The 20,885-nt window shown below is 44.5% G+C and overlaps 1 protein-coding gene and 1 long non-coding RNA gene across 4 annotated transcripts in view; one reads left to right on the forward strand and one right to left on the reverse strand.

The window, feature by feature from the left end:
• The window catches only part of zgc:172282 (leucine-rich repeat and fibronectin type III domain-containing protein 1-like protein), a 154,214-nt gene that overhangs the window by 12,951 nt on the left and 120,378 nt on the right, over positions 1-20,885 (forward strand). The window lies entirely within an intron of this gene.
• The window catches only part of LOC133504956 (uncharacterized), a 179,747-nt gene continuing 161,822 nt past the window's right edge, over positions 2,961-20,885 (reverse strand). Inside the window, exon 4 of the long non-coding RNA XR_009796108.1 lies at positions 2,961-3,370. This is a non-coding gene — a long non-coding RNA (uncharacterized LOC133504956). The remainder of the gene's footprint in view (positions 3,371-20,885) is intronic.

The raw sequence follows: 20,885 nt of genomic DNA on the forward strand, positions 1-20,885 counted from the left end.
GGTGTGTGTGTGTGCCTAATTTAGAGGCAAGCGTGCAGCTCCTGATGCATATTTGATGACGGCTTGATTGACAGCCGCAGACGGCTGCATCTGTGAGCGAGACCAGGCAGGAATCAGTGTGGCAGCAAAAAGCCTTATATTGCACGGTGCCTCGAGCGCCGCTTCTTCATTTTCTCAAAAAATTCCCTCCTTGTATGCACATTTTTCGGTCCTTAATGAGAGTCCAATAAATGTCAAATGACTAATATATTTTGTCAGATTAATACAGGCGCTATCATTTGAAAGATTCCCGCTTGTTTTAAGCTTACAGTAAGTCGTATTCATTCGTTGTTTTGCTTTTTAAACTGAAGCCGATGATTTTGTTCCATTAAGCAGCCAGCCTCCTAGGACATGATTTGAGTTTAAATGATAGCAGAGATAGGCTCCAGGACACCCTCCTAATGAGGATAAGCGGTACAGAAGATATTTGATTTAACTGAGTGCTTATGCCAGTGTTCAGAAAAGGTCCCTCTGACAACTACAGTGGTGCCTCCGTTCCAGAAGGCCGGTTGAAAAGTGAAACGTTCAAAAACCGAAGCGCGTTATCCCATTCTAAAGAATGGAAAATGAAATAATGCGTTCCAAGCCTAAAAAAAGTGTTTTTAAAGCGTTATTTTTTTTAGCTTTTCCTGATAATAAACTGCAGAGTAGAAATACATGTATAGTTTAAATACTTTGTATAATTAAATCATTTAAGAAATATATTTATTTCTTGTTTAAAACGTATGCTTTAGTTGTAGAGTATGTTAGGCTGGGAGTGCATTGCCGTATCTGTAGCGACTCGGCCTCCAGCCTTGTAAAACCTTTTTTTATTAACAAAAGCGCAGAATAACTTTCGCCATGCCGTACTTCTTCGATAGCTCAGAAACACGCACACCAGATTTGTATTCGGCTATCAAATCCTTCTTGAAGTCGCACCGCTTTCCTTTTTTCAGCACCAGCAGTTCCACTTGCCTTCTTTGGAGCCACGATCAGGGGTGAATATTGCTCAATTGGAAGAAAAAAGTCACTGCCGGGACACGTCCGCGTGCAGAAGAAAGTGTGGATCAACTGGTTACATTGTTTCCGATTTTTTCAGGGGTGCATTCGATAGGACAATAACAAATCGTCATGGGTCAGCTGGACGGGGCGTTCGAATACCGATTTTCTTTCGAAAACCAAAGCAAAAAAATCTTGAAATTTTTATTTGAAAATCGATTTGTACGAAAACAGAGAGGTTCGAAAACCGAGGTACCCCTGTACTTCTGTTCGACCAAGTTCTGTATCCACTTTTTCCAAAATTGGCAAAGAACGCCCCCCTTTCCTCTGATAAGTTGCCCCTTTGTACTGCACAAAGCCCACTTGTGAGAGCACACATATTTGTCGAGGGGTAGGCGGAGATCTTTGCTAGTGACATCAATAAGCTCGAGTAATTCAAATTGCCTGATTACTGGCCGGTCGGCAGAAAAATGTCTGGTTCTCAGTAATGCACGAGTGCTTTCATTCACCATTCATGCACCATAGAGGCAATATTACATCCTAAATACTAAAAAAGTTGGATTTGGTCAAATATGCCACCTTTAAGGCAGTTGATTGTCCAGTTTGTTGTTACGAGGGATGCTTTCCTTCATCAAGTACGACACACAAGCTGAGTACGATAAACAAGAAGAACAAGAACAAACGGTTTTTGGAACAAAAGTTGTCTCAGGCCAAAGCTCTACAATGTTCTGTAATCCAGATGTCAGATAAGGAACTGTTCAGATTCCACTATTGTCTTAATCCACAATTCACACAAAGCAGAAACCAGGAAACTCACACCTTGTTGACCTTGGAGCAGAAGCCCAAACAGTTACGAGGACCGGACGGAGCAGCCAAAAGTGATCAGGCAGAACGCTCGTTGGTTCCTGTTGTGCCATCTCGCATGTGTGATTGTGTGACACTAAACGCGTTATCAACATGGCATTAAATATGGAGATGTAGCTGACAGTGGCTAGTCGAATGGCGGACAGATTGGCTGTCTAGCATGACGGGAGAAATGCTAGACTGGGTTACATTGTTGTTAGCTTTCCAAAAGGACGATACCTCCCGATGATCACAAAAAAAAAAAAAAAAAAAAATCGGCATGTTTAAATATGTTGGGACCCTGAACACAACCTTAAGAGATTATCACTCCAATGAAATACTTTCTGGAACTCTTAATAAGTCGACTTTATGTTCTTCCACGGATGATACTGGTAAGCAGGCTTGTGATCAAGGCTCACTGGAAGCCATGTCAATATAAGACAACGTTTCTTGGGTCATTCTTGGGTGTTTTTAGTCGTGTTTAGTGTCTTTACCCTGCTCTGAGGTCCCATGACCTGCCACCGAGACCAGCCTTTCTGACACTGAGCACATTTTGCTCCAGAATCTTGATTTCAACGTAGCCTGCACATTTCTTGTGCAGCAGTGTAGCCCAAGAATAAGCTACTTAGATCCATGGAATGGAACTTTGTTGCATTTCCACATTAAAAGGGGACATCACTGACGATGTAGTTGTTCATTCGCTTGATCTGCGTGGGAGCAGCCGTTTGTTCAGTTCACACTCAGCGACAGTGTCATTATAAGTGTGAACGGTTGTCCGTCTTTTTCAGTGCGCTGTGATTCACTGGTGACCACTTCAGGGCGAGGTCTGCCCTCTACGCCGAGTCGCCTCGGATAGGCTCCACTCCCCCCACAACCCTGAAAAGCGCGAGCAGTCTAGACATGGATCGAGAGACGGCAGTATTCTGTTTCTGGGAGTGTATCTTTTTAGCTAATGTCGACAAGAAGACTCAGCTGAGCTACGATGAATAACACCCTGGATCGAGGAGGGGGTGGGGGGTGGGGGTGGGTGGGTGAGGTCAGACATCTGGCAGGGGATTTCCACTCAGTTTGCTACATCTCTGATTGCGCATGAAGATGCCCCCTTAAGAACCGGGAAGTGTTCTCCACTGATGTGTTAACTACCCAATAAATCAGTTTATAGTCAAGTACGAATTGCTCTCCCAAGCCAAAGGTCAGGAGCGCGAAGCTTGGAAAGCTGCCATTAAACACTAAGACTTGAAAGGTTTACTTTAACGGATGGTTTATCTTATTTGCGCACGCGGCGCGCGCGTTTTTGACGAGGGATTCAAACAGTCTCCCGTTTTTAAGCATTCCCGCGGCCCGTTGCTCCAGGTAAACGGCGTCCATTATTTACAGGCTCGAGGCGGGCGTTGTACGTGTCGCTATGCGTGGGGCAGCCGAAGATGTTGAAGTCTTTGTCCCAGCTGCTGTGATTTCCTGCCAAGTCATTGAGCTGCCAGCTGTTACATGCTGCCATCTGATAATTGTACTGTAAAAAAAAAAAAAAAAAAAAAAGGAAGCTGTTCAATTTTTTCTCTTTGTAGATAACGTTGCTACTGGGTCCACTCCTCACCAGTCACCGTGCAGGTTAATATGATAATAATTTAATGGGCTCTTTCCCCCAAAGAGAGTGAGTCATGAACTAAGAAGATTATATAAGAAATAATTAGGTCACATCACGAGAGGACAAATTGACGTGTTTTTTTTTTTTTTTTTTTTTGCTTTGTCTGCTTTGGTGATGAGACAGATGCTGTTCAAGTGCACTTTCTCCTTTAATTCGCTGCTTTCCAATGGCTACTGTGTAATATAATACCATTTTTTTCCCCACGCAGTAATAATTTTTTTTTTCTCCACAAAGGAGATTTTCAGCACCCAGACGTTTGGATCGCAGAGCAAACATTTGTCGGTCATTTTTTAAAATTTACAATAGGAAATGTCTGGAATTTGTGCCCAAAATGAGGATATTGTATATATTTAACAACATGAAAATGGTTTCCTGATATGAATAGATCCCCATGAGTTGCACGTTTTATATGTACAATAGTTGCTATATCTATTAGACAAAAATATGATGTTTGTGAATCTGAATAAATTCTTTGATGAGCTCCTTATATGATTAATTTTTGAGCGGCATTCCAAGTTTGAAGTGATTTCTGAATATGTAAGTAATATCTCAGTTACAAGGGAAAAATATTTCACATTTGTTTTATTGTTTCTAGATAATTGGCAGCCGACGAAGCATTTTTCAATTCTCAACCACTATTCCTAACCCCAATTCGAATGAAGTTTCGATGTTGAGTAAAACATAAATAAATCTTATATACAATCCAATACACTACAAAGACGAGATTTTTAATGTTCAATGTTGATGTTCCGGAACGGTGGGTCAGATGGAAAACGTTGGCCTCACACTTCTGAGCGACCGCGTTCAATCCCGCCTCCGCCCGTGTGGAGTTTGCATGTTCCCCCCTTGCCTGCGCGGGTTTTCTCCGGGCACTCCGGTTTCCTCTCACATTCCAAAAACATGCAATATTAATTGGGCACTCTAAATTGCCCCGAGGTATGATTGTGAACGCGGCTGTTTGTCTCGATGTGCCCTGCGATTGACTGGCAACCAGATCAGGCTGTACCCCGCCTGCTGCCCTCGTGAGGATAAGCGGTGAAGAAAAGGGATGGATGGATCTTTTAACTGTTTGGTTTAGCTGTTTATTACAGCACCACCGGTCTGAAAGGAGTCCTATTTCAGATATATTGTATGTTATGTATGCATAACACATCTGATAATAAAGTCGCTTGATTGTTATGGTTACAGACCCCCACCGCACACACACACACACACACACACACACACACAATTATATTTTAGGAAACCATATCTTACTACAAAATCCACTGTCACACTCAAATATTCATATTTTGGGGTGTCAAATAGTTGCCTAATGCTAGTTCAGTATGATTAAGTTCAATTTTGACACCACCATAAAGCAATGTAATTGTAAAACAGATAGGAATGTGTGTACTTCTAATATACTACCCTTCTTTTTTAGGTAAGTAAAAAAAACAATATATGTGTCTCCATCTGCCCTGCAAATGGCTGGCGACCAGTTCAGGGTTCACCCTGCCTCCTGCCCGTTGACAGCTGGGATAGGCTCCAGCACTCCCCGCGACCCTTGTGAGGATAAGCGGTTAAGAAAACGGGTGGATGGATGTTGATGTTCATGTTTCATGTTCCTGCTTGATGTACAACTTTAATTGCTTGACAGTCAAGGGTTTCCGCGTCTAACACTTTAACGGGGCTACACAGTTTCAGGAGAGGACCGGTCTGGTCCAGTGGCAGGCAAGTCTGGTTCTGGTTTTGCTACACAGTTGTAACCTGCGCAGAATGTGGATTGGGAAATTTTGTGCGTCACATCTCAAGTATGTCATAACATTTCTATGCACATAATTGCTTTCAATTACTCTATATACTGTAGAGATATTTTTTAATCCTTTTTGAGGCAAAAATGTAACAGTGTGCATGTGTATTTTCATGGGGAAAACATATTTTTAGTGTTTAGATTTTTCAAACTTGAATATATATATTTTTTTTTTACTACCATGAATACCGAAATTTAAACCTTTGCCTTTGGCGATAGTTACAATTAAATTCACGTATTTTTAAATGCGGTGTGAGGAAATTTTAATGTTTGGCAGCAGCATTGCATGACTCAATCATGATGCCCACGCAGTTAAATATTTCTTAGCTCCAGTCAAGCCAGGGTGGACAATAAAAAAAAAACAAGTCGGGATATTTGAACCCAGACAAGCCCGCGGCCATTTCCAATTACTGACCTTCTTGCACGTTCACATGCACGCGCGTGCACGGAAGTATGCGCGATTCAAATCTTGGTTGTCATCAAAATCATGAAAGACACTGATTATATTTCAAATGGAATAGAATAGAATAGAAGAATACAATAGAATGGAATGCCATTTATTGTCAGTGTATAGTCTGTTTCAGTGCATGCAAAAGTGCAAGGTCAAAAATAAATACGTACAAATGAAAAATAAATACAAATCTTCTTCTTTTCCTTTCGGCTTGTCCCGTTAGGGGTCGCCACAGCGTGTCATCTTTTGCCATCTTAGCCTATCTCCTGCATCTTCCTCTCTAACCCCAACTGCCCTCATGTCTTCCCTCACCACATCCATAAACCTTCTCTTTGGTCTTCCTCTCGCCCTTTTGCCTGGGAGCTCCATCCTCAGCATCCTTCTACCAATATACTCACTCTCTCGCCTCTGAACATGTCCAAAACCATCCAAGTCTGCTCTCTCGAATCTTGTCTCCAAAACATCCAGCTTTGGCTGTCCCTCTAATGAGCTCATTTCTAATCCTATCCAACCTGCTCACTCCAAGCGAGAACCTCAACATCTTCATTTCTGCCACCTCCAGTTCAGCTTCCTGTTGTTTCTTCAGTGCCACCGTCTCTAATCCGTACATCATGGCCGGCCTCACCACTGTTTTGTAAACTTTGCCCTTCATCCTAGCAGAGACTCTTCTGTCACATAACACACCAGACACCTTTCGCCAGCTGTTCCAACCTGCTTGGACCCGTTTCTTCACTTCCTGACCACACTCTCCATTGCTCTGTATTGTTGACCCCAAGTATTTGAAGTCATCCACCCTCGCCATCTCTTCTCCCTGTAGCCTCACTCTTCCCCCTCTACTTTTCTCATTCACGCACATATATTCTGTTTTACTTCTGCTAATCTTCATTCCTCTCCTTTCCAGTGCATGTCTCCATCAAAATAAATACCAATAATAATATATATATATATGCATAGGCGGTACGGTGGGTCAGCCGGAAAGCCTCACAGTTCTGAGGTCCTGGGTTCAATCCCGTGTGGAGTTTGTATGTTCTCCCCGCGCCTGCGTGGGTTTCCTCCCACATCCCAAAAATATGCATTCATTGGAGACTCTAAATTGCCCGTCGGTGTGATTGCGAGTGTGACTGGTGTACTGCGTGTGTCTATGTGCCCTTGCGATTGGCTGGCAACCAGTTCTGGGTGTGCCCCGCCTCCTGTCCGATGACATCTGGGATTGGCTCCAACAATCCCGCGACCCTCGTGAGGATAAGCGGCAAAGAAATGGATAATGTTGGCATGTTCCTCACGAGCAACATGAAAGCTGGACCTTACTGTGGTCATACTCCCATCCATCCATTTTCTTTGCTGCTTATCCTCACAAAGGTTCCGGGGAGTGCTGGAGCATATCCCAGCTGTCGACGGGCAGGAGGGGGGGTACACCCTAAACTGGTCGCCAGCCAATCGCAGGGCACATCGAGACAAACAGCCACACTCACAATCACACCTTGGGGCAATTTAGAGTGTCCAATTAATGTTGCATGTTTTTGGGGATGTGGAAGGAAAACCGGAGTGCCCGGAGGAAACCCACGAAGGCACGAGGAGAACATGCAAACTCGACACAGGCAGGTCCGGGATTGAACCCGGGACCTCAGAATTGTGAGGCCAACGTCACATCGAGGGGCAATTTAGAGTGTCCAATTAATGTTGCATGTTTTTGAGGATGTGGAAGGAAAACCGTAGTGCCCGGAGAAAGCCCAGCAGTCACGGTTAGAACGTGCAAACTCCACACAGGCGGGTCCGGGATTGAACCTGGGACCTCAGAACTGTGAGGCCAACGCTTTACCACCTGAGCCACGACTATCAAAATCTATAAAAGTTTACTCGTTATCTTGGTCCTCATGAATCATCATTCTGTTGCTAAATGTTCGCCATTTTAAACCATATTATGTTGCAGAAGCAACCCCCCAAAAAACAAAAAAACCCAAAAAGTGGCTTTTTGAGAGAGAGAGAGGGACATAAACGATGAGGTACGGCCCAATAAACCCGTCCATAAATGGACTCCGGTCAAAATGGATGGAAGGAATTACAAGGCTTGAGCAAGATCCCCCCTCCCGCCTTGCACGAAACGGTCCGGGTTCCCTCTTAATTTCAAAATACCGACAAAGACTCATTTGTCACAGCGCGCGCGGTCGGAGGACTGTTCTTGGAAACAGCGCATAAATAGCAACCGCCCCAGCGTAATCATTACAGCATATAATTTACCAATTGATCTCAGTCAACTCCTAATTCCGCCGGAACGGCCCATTACGTTCTCCTCTTTCTGTTCATTCGCAACGCGTGTGACATTCCCGCCGATGCTCCGCGCAACCGGACTGTCTCTTGGATCGCTCGAATCTTTCGGTGGCATCAATGGCAGGGTGTGAAACCATTTTTTACACCTTCAAAAGAAAATCAATTATATCCTTTGAGTGACATGTCAGCGTCTGCTGCTACGAGCGCGTCTGTCTCCTTTACTGCCAGAAATGCCTGTCAGCTATTTGTGGAAAGAGAAAAAGAAAAAAAAAAAAAAACCTTTCATGTTATAGTCAGTCGCGCTTCATGTTCTCGGTTCTTGGGTTAGATGGATTGCGAGCACCGAGCAGCTCCATGATTCGCTGTACTGTGCGTCCGTTTGTAAAATATAGTCAAAAATAAACCATTTTATCAATCTAGCCGCTCATCAATCACGAGGGTCACGGTTCAATATGGAGCCTATCCCAGCTGACCCTGGACTGGTTGCCAGTTCATTGCAGAATGATGAAAATAATTAACATGATAAAATAAACGAGAAAGATGGAAACAGAATAAAACATCTACCTAACCGTACTTCTTTTTTTAGCCGACGGGCAATTTAGAGTGGACACTGAATGCATATTTTTGGGATGTGGGAGGAAACCGGAATAACCGGGGAAAACCCATGCATGGACGGGGGAGAACCTGCAAACTCCACACTGGCGATGTCGGGATTTGATCTCAGAACTCCTCAGAAGTGTGAGGCCGCCGCTCTCCAGCTGCACCGCTGTGCCGCTAAAAGGAATAAATAAAAATACACAGCAGTGTAAGCAATACGGAATACCACTACTTCTATCATCCATCCATCCATCCATTTTCTTGGCCGCTCATACTCACAAGGGTCGCGGAGAGTGCTGGAGCCTATCCCACCTGTCAACGGGCGGGAGGCGGGGTACACGCTGAACTGGTTGCCAGCCAATCGCAGGGCACATAGAGACAAACAGCCGCACTCACAATCACACCTAGGGGCAATTTAGAGTGTTTTTGGGATACTGGCATATTGATCCAATATGTTTCCAGGTTGTAGTCATGGTCATGAGTGTTATCTCACCAACACCTGCCAAATTTCCAGTGGATTTTTATGAAGTGACATCACAGGCGAGCGACTGGTTAACACGTCTGTCTCACAGTTCTGAAGCCCTGGGTTCAAATCCCGCCCGCCTTGGTTGTGTGGCGTTTGTACGCTACGCATGTGCCGGCGTGGGTTTTCTCCGGGTACTCCTCTTTCTTTCCACGTACCTAAAACAAGCATGGTAGGTTATATAGGGGGCATTCCGAAGGGGAAGGTCACCGGCTGGTCTGAGCGGTGGGACAAAGTTTCTTTCGGCTTGTCCCGTCAGGGGTCGCCACAGCGTGACATCTCAGATGAACGCTCATATTTGTTTGGCACAGTTTTTACGCCGGATGCCCTTCCTGACGCAACCCCTCTTGGGGAGTGGAGGCCCCAGTGGGATACGAACTCACAACCCTTGGTTTACCAAAACAGTGCTCTGACCAACGAGCGATGGGGCCTCCGCGGTAACTTAAATGAAAACTCAAAATTGCCCATAGGTGTGAATGTAAGCGTGAATGGCTCTTTGCCTGGATGTGCCGTGCAATTGGCTGGCAACCAGTTCAGGGTGACTCTCGCCCAGAGTCTGTGCCACATAGTTGAGGGTGTGTGGTATGGAAAATTGACATCCCAGGCATTCCTGGGACATACTGTGTAATAGATGTATTAAAAAAAAGCAAAAGCATTATTTGAAAATGGACTGGCAGATGCATTCATGCGCATGCTGGTAATTCCAGTCATTACACCAGTTATTGGATTGAAGTGCAATTTAGACATATTGGAGTGACAGCTCGTTGAAGGCCAAAAGGCTGCGAGACGTGCTCCAAGTTCGAGGATTTCACTCATCACAGATTTCATCTATTTTCCAAGCCGCTTCTCCTCACAAGGGTGGCGGGAGTGCCGGAGCTTATACCAGCTATCTTTGAGCGAAAGCCAGACGACACCCTCAACTAGTCGCCAGTCAGTCGCAGGGTCAACATCATCAAAGAGCGGTCAAGCATGTCTACCACTCTTTGCGTCCTAATGTAGACAATTTTCCACATTAGTCATTAAAGTAAAGGCCACAAAACTTGAATTATCCCATTAGAGAGAACTTGGAAAGTTTTTATCTGTAGTTTCCAATCAAATGATACTAATAGATCGCTGAAAAACCAAAGATGGATCACAATGAACGGGACTTTTTGAGCACATTTCCTGAGCTCAAAAAGTCCCAATGTATTATTTTTTTTTAATTGAAAATGCGACTTATTAAAATACTCAAACACTTCTAAAGTGCGGCTTGCTGATGGAGTGGCGTCGCAGAAAAGCCCTCAAACGGCAACGCTGATATTCCGTTTCCTTTCCGCCGAGTATCCTCCCCACTCTTGCTACGTTCCTCGGTTCCAGGTCGCCATGGTGACTCAGCTTTCACCCAGCCCGCGAACAGAATTCCAATCAGACCGTCTGCTTTTGCGACCGCACGCTCGCTCGCTCGCGCAGCGGTGCCGCAGGCCTGATGAGAGTAATGACAGATTAACGTGTGTCTACTGGCAACAGCTGACCTCTCCTTGGGCAGCTCAGAAACAATTTAGCCCAGTTCTCCCTCTCCTTTTTTTTTTTTTCTCTTCCCCTTTAACCTTTCTCGTCATTCGTGTTCAACGCCAACCAATTTGTCTTCATTATCTTTATCCAGCTCTTTGGTTTGGTCTCCATTTAATGCCGGTATTAGTGCGATTTACTCATTAGTACGATTTTATTGTGGCTTCGTGGAGTGATCTGCACCCTCCGGAAGTCACGAAACGTTTCCTCGACGCTATTAGGCTCGAAAAGAGGAAAATGTGACAAATGATCAAGAAATATCAGGTATTTTCAGGTATCACTGAGTATCACATCCTGCGTTATACTTGTTTCACGACTGAGTGGATTTACTTATTTCCTGCGTTAAAATAACATCTATATTACAAATCATTGCACAAATGAACAAGCCTGTGCACTGATCATTTTAGCTCAAACTAACCATCCATCCATTTTTTTGGCCGCTTATCCTAACAAGGGTCGCAGGGAGTGCTGGAGCCTATCCCAGCTGTCAACGGGCAGGAGGCGGGGTACACCCTGAACTGGTTGCCAGCCAATCGCAAGGCACATGGAGACAAACAGCCACACTTACAATCACACCTAGGGGCAATTTAGAGTGTCCAATTCCTGTTGCATGTTTTTGGGATGCGGGAGGAAACCGGAGTGCCCAGAGGAAACCCACGTAGGTAGGGGGAGAACATGCAAACACAGAGATGTCGGGGATCGAACCCGGGACCTCAGAACTGTGAGGCCAATGCTTTCCAGTTGATCCACTGTGCCGCCTTAGCTCAAACTATACATGAAAATCATATCGCCCTGCCTGGGGCGTCCCTTTTCCACCCCATTGCTCTCGTGACTCCAAATATTAATGCTAACAGAAAACGGCAATTCACGAGAAACGACACACTTTACCAAATCAGAAGACGAGAAATAAAAGGCCTTCCCGATTGCCATCAATGTATGAATTGCTTAACCGACCTGAGCGAATCCCAATTTGGTGTGAAATCTTTCACCGCTATATGCGTCCACGAAATGAGTGGCCACAAACGTCGAAGGAGACGACGGCTAAAAAAATAGCATTTGGAGTTGCCATATAAACAGAACTTCTTGACTTATATAGACACTCCGTCACGTGCAGTAAATATTAACAGTTCTAAAACGGGCACTTTCCAACCCTTTCTATTGATGCACGTTATAAACATTTGATTGGTGGCTAGAGTGACTTCTTCCCGGCAGTAAGTTCCTTATTTTGATTCTGGGTCCATAACGATTCTCAACTGTAACCGTTCACTTTTTTTTTTTTTCAGCAATTTGCACAGCACATTGAAATTGCTTAACTTCCTCTTTTAGGTTTATTGGATAAGTAGGATACAAGCGGCTGAAATTAGTTTCCTCCGCAGGGTGTTCTGGCTCTCCCTTAGAGATAAGGTGAGAAGCTCGGTCTCAACGTCGAGCCGCTGCTCCTCCGCATTGAGAGGAGCCAGATGAGGTGGCTGGGGCATCTGATTCGGATTCCTCCCGGTGAGGTGTTCCGTGCATGTCCCACCGGAAAGAGACCCCGAGGACGCCCCAGGACACGCTGGAGAGACGATGTCTCTCCGCTGGCTTGGGAACGCCTCGGGATCCTTCCGGAAATGCTGGAAGAAGCGGCTGGGGAAAGGGAAGTCTGGGTACCCCTGCTGAAGCTACTTCGACCGCGACCATACCTGGAAAAGCGGTAGAAAATAGACGGGATGGATGGATGGATATTTTTGAAATTGAATTTCTTTTTGCCAGTCTTCCTGTAGCGGGATCACAAAACATAGCCAGAAAAAGCCATAGAAAAGCAAAACAACTTGTACTTCATACAGCTGAAGAGAGGAGATTTTGGGTGAACTCCAAGTTGTGAGACCCAAGCATTCCACCTTGAAGGCTCACATTGTACATAAAACAAAACTGCAGTTGGTAAAAAAAAAAAAAAAAAAAAAAAAGGTTTGAACAGGAATTTACTTTAATACACTCGGCAAATGTGAATTGAATAAAGCCCTTCTCAATCATTTCACTTGAAAGACTATTAGAGTATCCTTGCTTTTTTTGTTTGAGGAAACCCTAATACTGTAGCTATTCTCAGATGAAATGGCTATTTTTTGGGGGGGGGGTCTAAAATTATTATCAACTGACATCACAGACACTCAGACCTGGTTTTAAGATGCTGTACTCTTCCTGGTTCTTTATGCTGAGTAACTGTCGACTCGTGACCCTTTTACCTCTTACCGGGGCTATAAATAACATTCTGTGCCATTGGCGCCGTGAAGCCTACTTAACTCTGTGTGTGTGTTTAGTGTGACATCTGCGAGCTGTGTCATCTCGGTGTCTCAGGCAGCCATATATCGGATCGTTCGTAAAGTGGCTAGAGTGTTAATTTAAGATATTTGAGTGGCGGCACCAACCGTAGATTAGGGGCAAATTGCCTCAACGGGCAGTTGTGGCGCCACATAAAAGCCGGCACTGCTGCTTCACAAGTGTGTTGCCTTGGTTTCCCCGTAGGAACCTTGAACGGTTCATTGTCCAGTTTTCTGGGTTGAAAACTGAAAAAGAAATACTCCACACACAAGTGTGCACAGACACACACTTGCGCAATCCAGCCTCTCTGGCAGCATGTAACAATCGAGTAATATAATAAAGGAGGAAAAAAAAAAGTGACCCTCAATAAGCATGTTTCATATTCACAAGTGATATGATCTTTAATTTAATCGCCACATGGCCTCTTCTGGATAAGTACGTGCTAGACAGGGGCTTTTAGGTCACTGTGCCAGAGAACGCGATGGACGCAGGATTAGTCCGTCCGGGCACACATGCGCTCGCGATGACACAAATACATTTCGAAATTAAAAAAAAAAAAAAAAACATGACAGGTGGAACGATGGGAAGGGGAGGAAAAGGTTGGATTCCGTTGCGGGATTAAAACGGCTTCAGTCTAGACCAGTAATTCCCAAGCAGGGTCCCGTGGCTGTCAGAGATCATCAGGTGTTCCGCACCGCATTATTGTATTTTTATGAAATTGCTCTGAAAAGTATTACTTGTTCATTCTAAATATATTTGTATTCTTCAATCTATACCAGCGACGTATACGGACAAGCAGAACATTCCTATAAATGCGCTTTCTTTTGATGGCAGAAGATACAGTAAATCTGTTCCAAATTCCATCCATCCATCCATTTTCTTTGCCGCTTATCCTCACAACAGTCGTGGGGAGTGCTGGAGCCTTTCCCAGCTGTCACCCAGCGGTACACCCTGAAATGCTTGTCATGTTGCATGTTTTTGGGATGTGGGAGGACCAGCCGCCCCTGTTTCAATTCATGGAACAGAATAAGTCAAGGCTTCTTGGCGATCTTTGTGTTCAGGAAAATTGGGCCAGATCCTAATTTCTTTTAAATATTCACAATTTTTGTGAAGTTATTGTTCGGTGGTGTACTGTAAAAATTCTCTTCCATGAAAAAGGCGGCAGGCAGGACGGTGACTCGGCTGGTAAAGCGTTGGCCTCACAGTTCTGAGGTTCCTGGTTCAATCCCGGACCCGCCTGTGTGGAGTTTGCATGTTCTCCCCGTGCCTGCGTGGGTTTCCTCCGGGCACTCCGGTTTCCTCCCACATCCCAAAAACAGGCAACATTAATTGGACACTCTAAATTGCCCCGAGGTGTGATTGTGTCTCGATGTGCCCTGCGATTGGCTGGCAACAAGTTCGGGGTGTACCCCGCCTCCTGCCCGTTGACAGCTGGGATAGGCTCCAGCACTCCCCGCGACCCTCGTGAGGATAAGCAGCAAAGAAAATGGATGGATGGAAATAGGCGCCAACGATTCATCTGTTCAACCACCGATTTATTAAAGCAATTGCTTATCCAACGAGGTGGTCTGTTCGCCTAAGGCTTTTTTTTTCCTCTTTTTAATACGCAACATACAGTATACTTAATCAAACGTATCCCCTGAATTAAAAAGGTACACTTTAATAAATTCTTTTCTTTGTTATAACGTCGGATGACATACGATCCATCTGCATGCTTTAAAACGGGGACTGCAAGAGAGAAAGAAAATGTAGCGAGTGTAGATTCCTTTCACTGGTTCAGCTTCACACCGCCGACTGTTTTAAAGAAAGCGGGTGATACACAAGAAGGTGGTGACTTGAGGCATACGAGACAGCTCGAGGAATAAAAAAGAAAGGAAGACAGGGAGACGGCGCCAGGGTGAATGTTATTTTATGAACCTATCCTGTATCAGAATGTTGTCACAAAATTTTTTTGAATTGTCCTGAAAACTGCGAACGTAATTCAGAAAGACAAAATAACAAAGCCTGATATTTTTAGAACGTCTATATAGCGCGGATGCACTTGTGGACATGTGTGCTTTTGACTTGCTTGGAGCTTGGCGAAGATCTAATTTGGGTGGTTCTGCTCCATTTTTTTTTGTGTCTCTCTGTGGTGCCTCGTTGTCCCGTGAAGCCTTCCTCAAAGAACCAAAAGGCTAAAATTACACCGAACAGGCACGTAGGGGTTCTTCACTACTTCAGGTCGGAATTTAAAATGGGTCGAGAGCCATTCCCATGTGGTTCCCTTAATGACGACCAACTGACCATTGGCCTAACTTCCTCACACTTGATCAGAACAAGTTTATTCAAGTTGTACTTCACTCACTCACTCGCATCTGTTTTGAGAGTAGAAAGTCCTGTACTGGCAGCCATTTTACAGCATTTTAATGATCTTTCAAGACACAGAAAATACGATGAGATGATAGAACGAGTTCATCACAAGAATGCTGCATTTAGTAAAGTCAGGTTTACCTCACATTCAGAAAACCTTTTGCTCATATTAACAATTTTTGGTTGCTCATTGTTTTGAGGAAATTGATCATTAATGTGCCCTACGTGATAGTCACAGGTACTGAATAGCATCATGTTAGCTTATTTTGTTGGATTCTGCTCTGGATTCTGCTCGTTTATGATCTACACTTTCCTTTTAAAAGCTAGGCCGCTCCATTAAAATTTAAACGTCTGTTGAAATATAAACTCCGGAAAAGAAGACGCGAGCGAGCCTGTCTAAAAGTCGGCGTTCTGTGCAATGTTGCCGTGTTTGCTGTCTGCTGCCGTGAGCGAAGCTTGAAAATAAAGTTTGAAAAACACCCACATTCTCCCGCATTGTTGCGTGGTAAAGTGTCTCCTTCCGACTGACTCGTTTACTGTTATGAAGTGAAACATCGACCCAAAAAAAATTGACTGGTGAATAGGGAAAAGAACAGCTTTGGTAAGACGGGGTCAAAATGACCCAAAACTACTATCGGAGTAGTTAATGTCACTTAATACACTTGGTTTCCGTAAAATTGAGATGAATTGTAACTTTTGGGACCTCTCACCTTTTCTCTGTACTAATATTTTATTTAAGCGGCAAGGCAATCCCGGAAAAGATAATTGCACTAAACGAGTTTGAGCGAGTGTGTCTGAGACGCGACAGACACGCAAGGCTTCACACCAAACTGCCTAACATAACACCTCACCTAAAAAGAAATGTGAGAAGGCAAAGTGTCAGAATAATCTCCTTCAGGGAGAGAGCGTATTGAAGAAAAAAAAAATGTAGATTCAGGAGCTTGAGAAAAGCTCCAGTGCACAGTTCAAAGATTTCCCCCATTTGTAAATGCTTTGAGCGTATGACTGCTTCCTGAGCTGACTTTGTTCACTGGATGCACTTCATGTTTCAGAGGAGGAGTGACAGCGAGCCAGAAGTAAAATAAAGGTGGATGGTAAATGGACACTCGGCTCTTTCTTGAACCTGGTCTCGGTTCTGTCATCTTCAATCAGACCGAGTTCTTTTGAGTATCGCCACACAAGACTTGTGAGTTATGTACTGATCTGTTCATTCACCCTCGGGCGTCTACACCTGGCAACCGGATCATTTATTGTAAAGATTATAGATCTGCACTGCTGTAGCACGCTTAGACAAATGTATTTTATTCTTAATGTCTCATATTGCTAGTAAAACATCCCCAAAATGTATTTTTGGGATAATGCGATTTGCAATTCTCTAAGTTAGTATAAGAGGTCATTATGGTCAGTTATGAGAATGAGTAGTGGAAGCTAGACTCAGGACAGAAGTAAGTATCTGCGAGCAACAGTATGGTTTCATGCCTAGAAAGAGTACCACAGGCGCACCATTTGCCTTGAGGATGCTCGTGGAAAAGTACAGAGAAGGTCAGAAGGAGCTCCATTGTATCTTTGTAGACCTATGACAGAGTACCAAGAGAGGAACTGTGGTACTGCATGCACAAGTCTGGTGTGGTGGAGAAATATGTTAGAATAGGACAGGACATGTATGAGGACAGCAGAATAGCGGTGAGATGTGCCGTAGGTGTGACAGAAGAATTTAAGATGGAGGCGGGACTGCATCAGGGATCCGCTCTGAGCCCCTTCCTGTTTGCAGTCATAACAGATGGGCCGACATAGGAGGTTGGACTGGAATCCCCTTGGACCATGATGTTCGCAGATGATATTGTGATCTGCAGTGAAAGCAGGGAACAGACGGAGGAACAGTTAGAAAGATGGCGAGGAATGAAGATTAGCAGAAGTAAAACAGAATATATGTGCGTGAATGAGAGGGGCGGAGGAGGAAGAGCGAAGCTCCAGGGAGAAGTGATGGCAAGGGTGGATGACTTCAAATACTTGTGGTCAACAATACAGAGCAATGGAGAGTGTGGTAAGGAAGTGAAGAAATGGGTCCAAGCGGGGTGGAACAGTGTCCAGAGGCGAGAGAGTGAGTATGTTGGTAGAAGGGTGCTGAGGATGGAGTTGCCAGGCAAAAGAGCGAGAGGAAGACCAAAGAAAAGGTTGATGGATGTTGTGAAGGAGGACATGAAGACTGTGGGTGTTAGAGAGGAGGATGGACGAGGTAGGCTTAGATGGAAAAAGATGACACGATGTGGCGACCCCCCAAGCCGAAAGAAAGAGAAGAAAGAAGAAGTATGAGAGGTCACGCAGGTATCTCAAATAACTAACCAAATAATGTTAAATTGGTATTTTTTTAAAATGCAAAACTTGCAACGGTCACTTTCTCATCTCAGCCAGTGCATCAACTGCTCAATAGAGCCATGTGAGCCCTTTCAAAGTTGGAAATATGGAAACAAAATGTGATATTGCCGGAACCACTTTGTGACAATCGCGTTGTTTCCAGGTAATAATGAGAGTTCCTGATCACACAGACAAGGGTAAAAAAAAATGTCAGGTGATCTCCGTCAACGAATGTGAAAAGCCGGTGGTGCATAATCAAGTATCACACTGCACACGTGTTCACAAAAGGTGTGTGATGGCAGGTAGCACCTTATCCTCCTTTCACTCCACCTCTGACTCACTTTTTAATGAAATCTCATTTCCTCACTTGACTTTCTTTCAGTCTTGTCTGTACCTTTTGATTCCTACAATGGAAAAAGGATGGGGCGGCACGGTGACGCAAATGGTTAGAGCGTTGGCCTCACAGTTCTAAGGACTGGGGTTCAAATCTCGACCCCACTTGTGTGGAGTTTGCATGTTCTCCACCGTGCCTGCGTGCGTTTTCTCCGGACACTCCGGTTTCGTCCCACATCCCAAACTCATGTATTAATTGGAGACTCTAAATTGGCCTCGGATGTGATTGTAAGTTCGACTGATTGTTTGTCTCTATGTGCCCTACGATTGGCCGGCAACCAGTCCAGGGTGTGCCCCGCCTTCTGCCTGTTGATAGCTGGGATTGGCTCGGGCACTCTTGCGACCCTTGTGAGGATAAGCGGCTCAGAAAATCAATGGATGGATGGAAAAAGGATGGCTACCTCCCTCTCCGTCTGCTCTTAGTAGCTTGTGGACTGACAGTTGTTCAAAAGATGTCTCGGAGAGCAGTCTGTGTTCTCAGCCTTACTAAAGAAACCCTTTTTGCGGCTATCAGACCTAATACAGCGTAAGACTGATGCGGAAAGCCTGCCTCCACTTGTAGGCATTACGAATAAGCCAGATACTGCTCTGTTTCTTCCTATGAGAGATGTTCTTTGCCATAGAGTATTATTTGAGCATAGTTGTCTTCAGGTTAGCTGCAACATACACAAAATAACATAGATAAAGTTATGTCACTATGCCAAATCCATTTAACCTGAAAAATAGAAAGGACGAAGTGACATAGAAGTGGAAGTATAAGATTCTGATTGCATCTCAATGTGTCTGCCTTTAATGGGTGGAGACGGGTTGTTCAGATTTAATATCATTTTTCGACGGGATCTATGTTACCAGCTTCTGAAAAGGATTTCTCTCTACCTCTCCTGGATACAACGCTTCCTATGCTGTGTTCGTCATCATGTCATTAGAGAAGCGTTTTGCATGATATAAAAATGTAAATTCACAATCCCAGGTACTGACACTCCTGTCAAATGCACTCCATAAAAAAAAAAAAAAAAAAATCAAGTTCCAATATGAATGAATGTCCTCTTAATGCTCACACGGTCGACAACACCTCCATTGCATCACATGACCTACACATCCCCATGTGCAGCACCTCTGCATCAAAACATGCACGGAGATCATCCCTCGTGATTGGTCCATTTTAGTCACATGTTGTGATGGCGTAGCCTGCGCACTTCACATACCACCTACGCCACCACTTTCTTGATCAATTTTGCAGCATAATTGAACGGCTCATCTGTTGATTTAGGTCCATCTGTTCAAGCAGACACCGTTGTTCCTTCCTTCTTTTTTACGCGAAGGGAAATAAAAACGGCTACCGGAAAGGATCAAAAATGCTGAGGAAACTCCACGCTGTGGTGTCGTAGCCAATACCAGCTGTAGCCACTTGGAGAAAAACTGCAGTACATTTTCAAAACTGCGCATGTGAGTTACCCTAGAGAATAAAGGTAAACACCCAAGGGAGAGCTGCAGTGATGTCAGCGTGGGTGCCGTACACGCGAGCATAAAAAGGCCTCGAGAGATGAACAGGATGACAATCTCCAGGAAAAATTATTTTGTACCGAAATGGGGAGCAATGTCAATAGGTACACGGGTTTTGCAAAGCAATTTACGACTAATGAAAGCTCAATGACTTCAACACTGTAAGTTGTGAATAGTTGTGACGGTTAGTGTGCGATTTTTTAAATGTGCCTTGTTTATTTTTCTGTCGCATTTAAACTACCATCAAACTATGGTACTGCATGCGCAAGTCTGGTGTGGCGGAGAAATATGCTTGAATAGTACAGGACATGTATGAGGGCAGCAGAACAGCGGTGAGATGTGCCGTAGGTGTGCCGGAAGAATTTAAGGTGGAGGTGGGACTGCATCAGGGATCCGCGCTGAGCCCCTTCCCGTTTGCGGTAGTAATGGATAGGCTGACAGACGAGGCTGATGAGTGAGGGTGGACGACTTCAAATACTTTGGGTCTACAATACAGAGCAAAGATGAGTATGGCAAGGGGTCCAAGAATGTTGGAACAGCTGGCGGAAGGTGTCTGGTGTTTTATGTGACAGAAGAGTCACATAAGAGGATGAAGGGCAAAGTTTATAAAGCAGTGGTGAGGCCAGCCATGATGTACGGATTAGAGACGGTGGCGCTGAAGAAACAACAGGAAGCAGAACTGGAGGTGCCAGAAATGAAGATGTCGAGGTTCTCGCTCGGAGTGAGGAGGTTGGATTGGATTAGAAGCAATCTCGTTAGAGGGACAGCCAAAGTTGGATGTTTTGGAGACAAGGTTCGAGAGACCAGATTTAGATGATTTGGACCTGTCCAGAGGCGAGAGATTGAGTATATCGGTAGAAGGACGCTAAGGATGGAGCTACCAGGGAAGAGAGTGAGAGGAAGACCAAAGAAAAGGTTGATGGATGTTGTGAGGGAGGACATAAGGACTATGGGTGTTAGAGAGGAAGATGCACGAGGTAGGGGACAAGCCGAAAGAAAAAGAAGAAAATTCAAACTACCGTCATCATAAATTTGGGAATATACGTTGACGCAGGTGACGCAGAGTACCGAAAGTGCCGCTGTGCCTGTGTGTGGAATTAGTGTTGTACTTCGAGCTTGTGTAGAATATTCATTCCTGCATTATGTGTTCCATTGCAGCAGAAACGTATCTTTAGAAAGCATCTTCATCCCGCTCGGTGTTCGTAGCGTTGTTTGGTTTCAACTTCGGGTTGCCGTATCTACTTCCCCTTGCTCCTGTTCTTTTATTCAAGTTTTTTTTTCTTTTTTTTACATTTGTGTCAAT

Source organism: Syngnathoides biaculeatus, chromosome 8 (genome assembly GCF_019802595.1).
Source record: "Syngnathoides biaculeatus isolate LvHL_M chromosome 8, ASM1980259v1, whole genome shotgun sequence".
NCBI classification, from domain to species: Eukaryota; Metazoa; Chordata; class Actinopteri; order Syngnathiformes; family Syngnathidae; genus Syngnathoides; species Syngnathoides biaculeatus.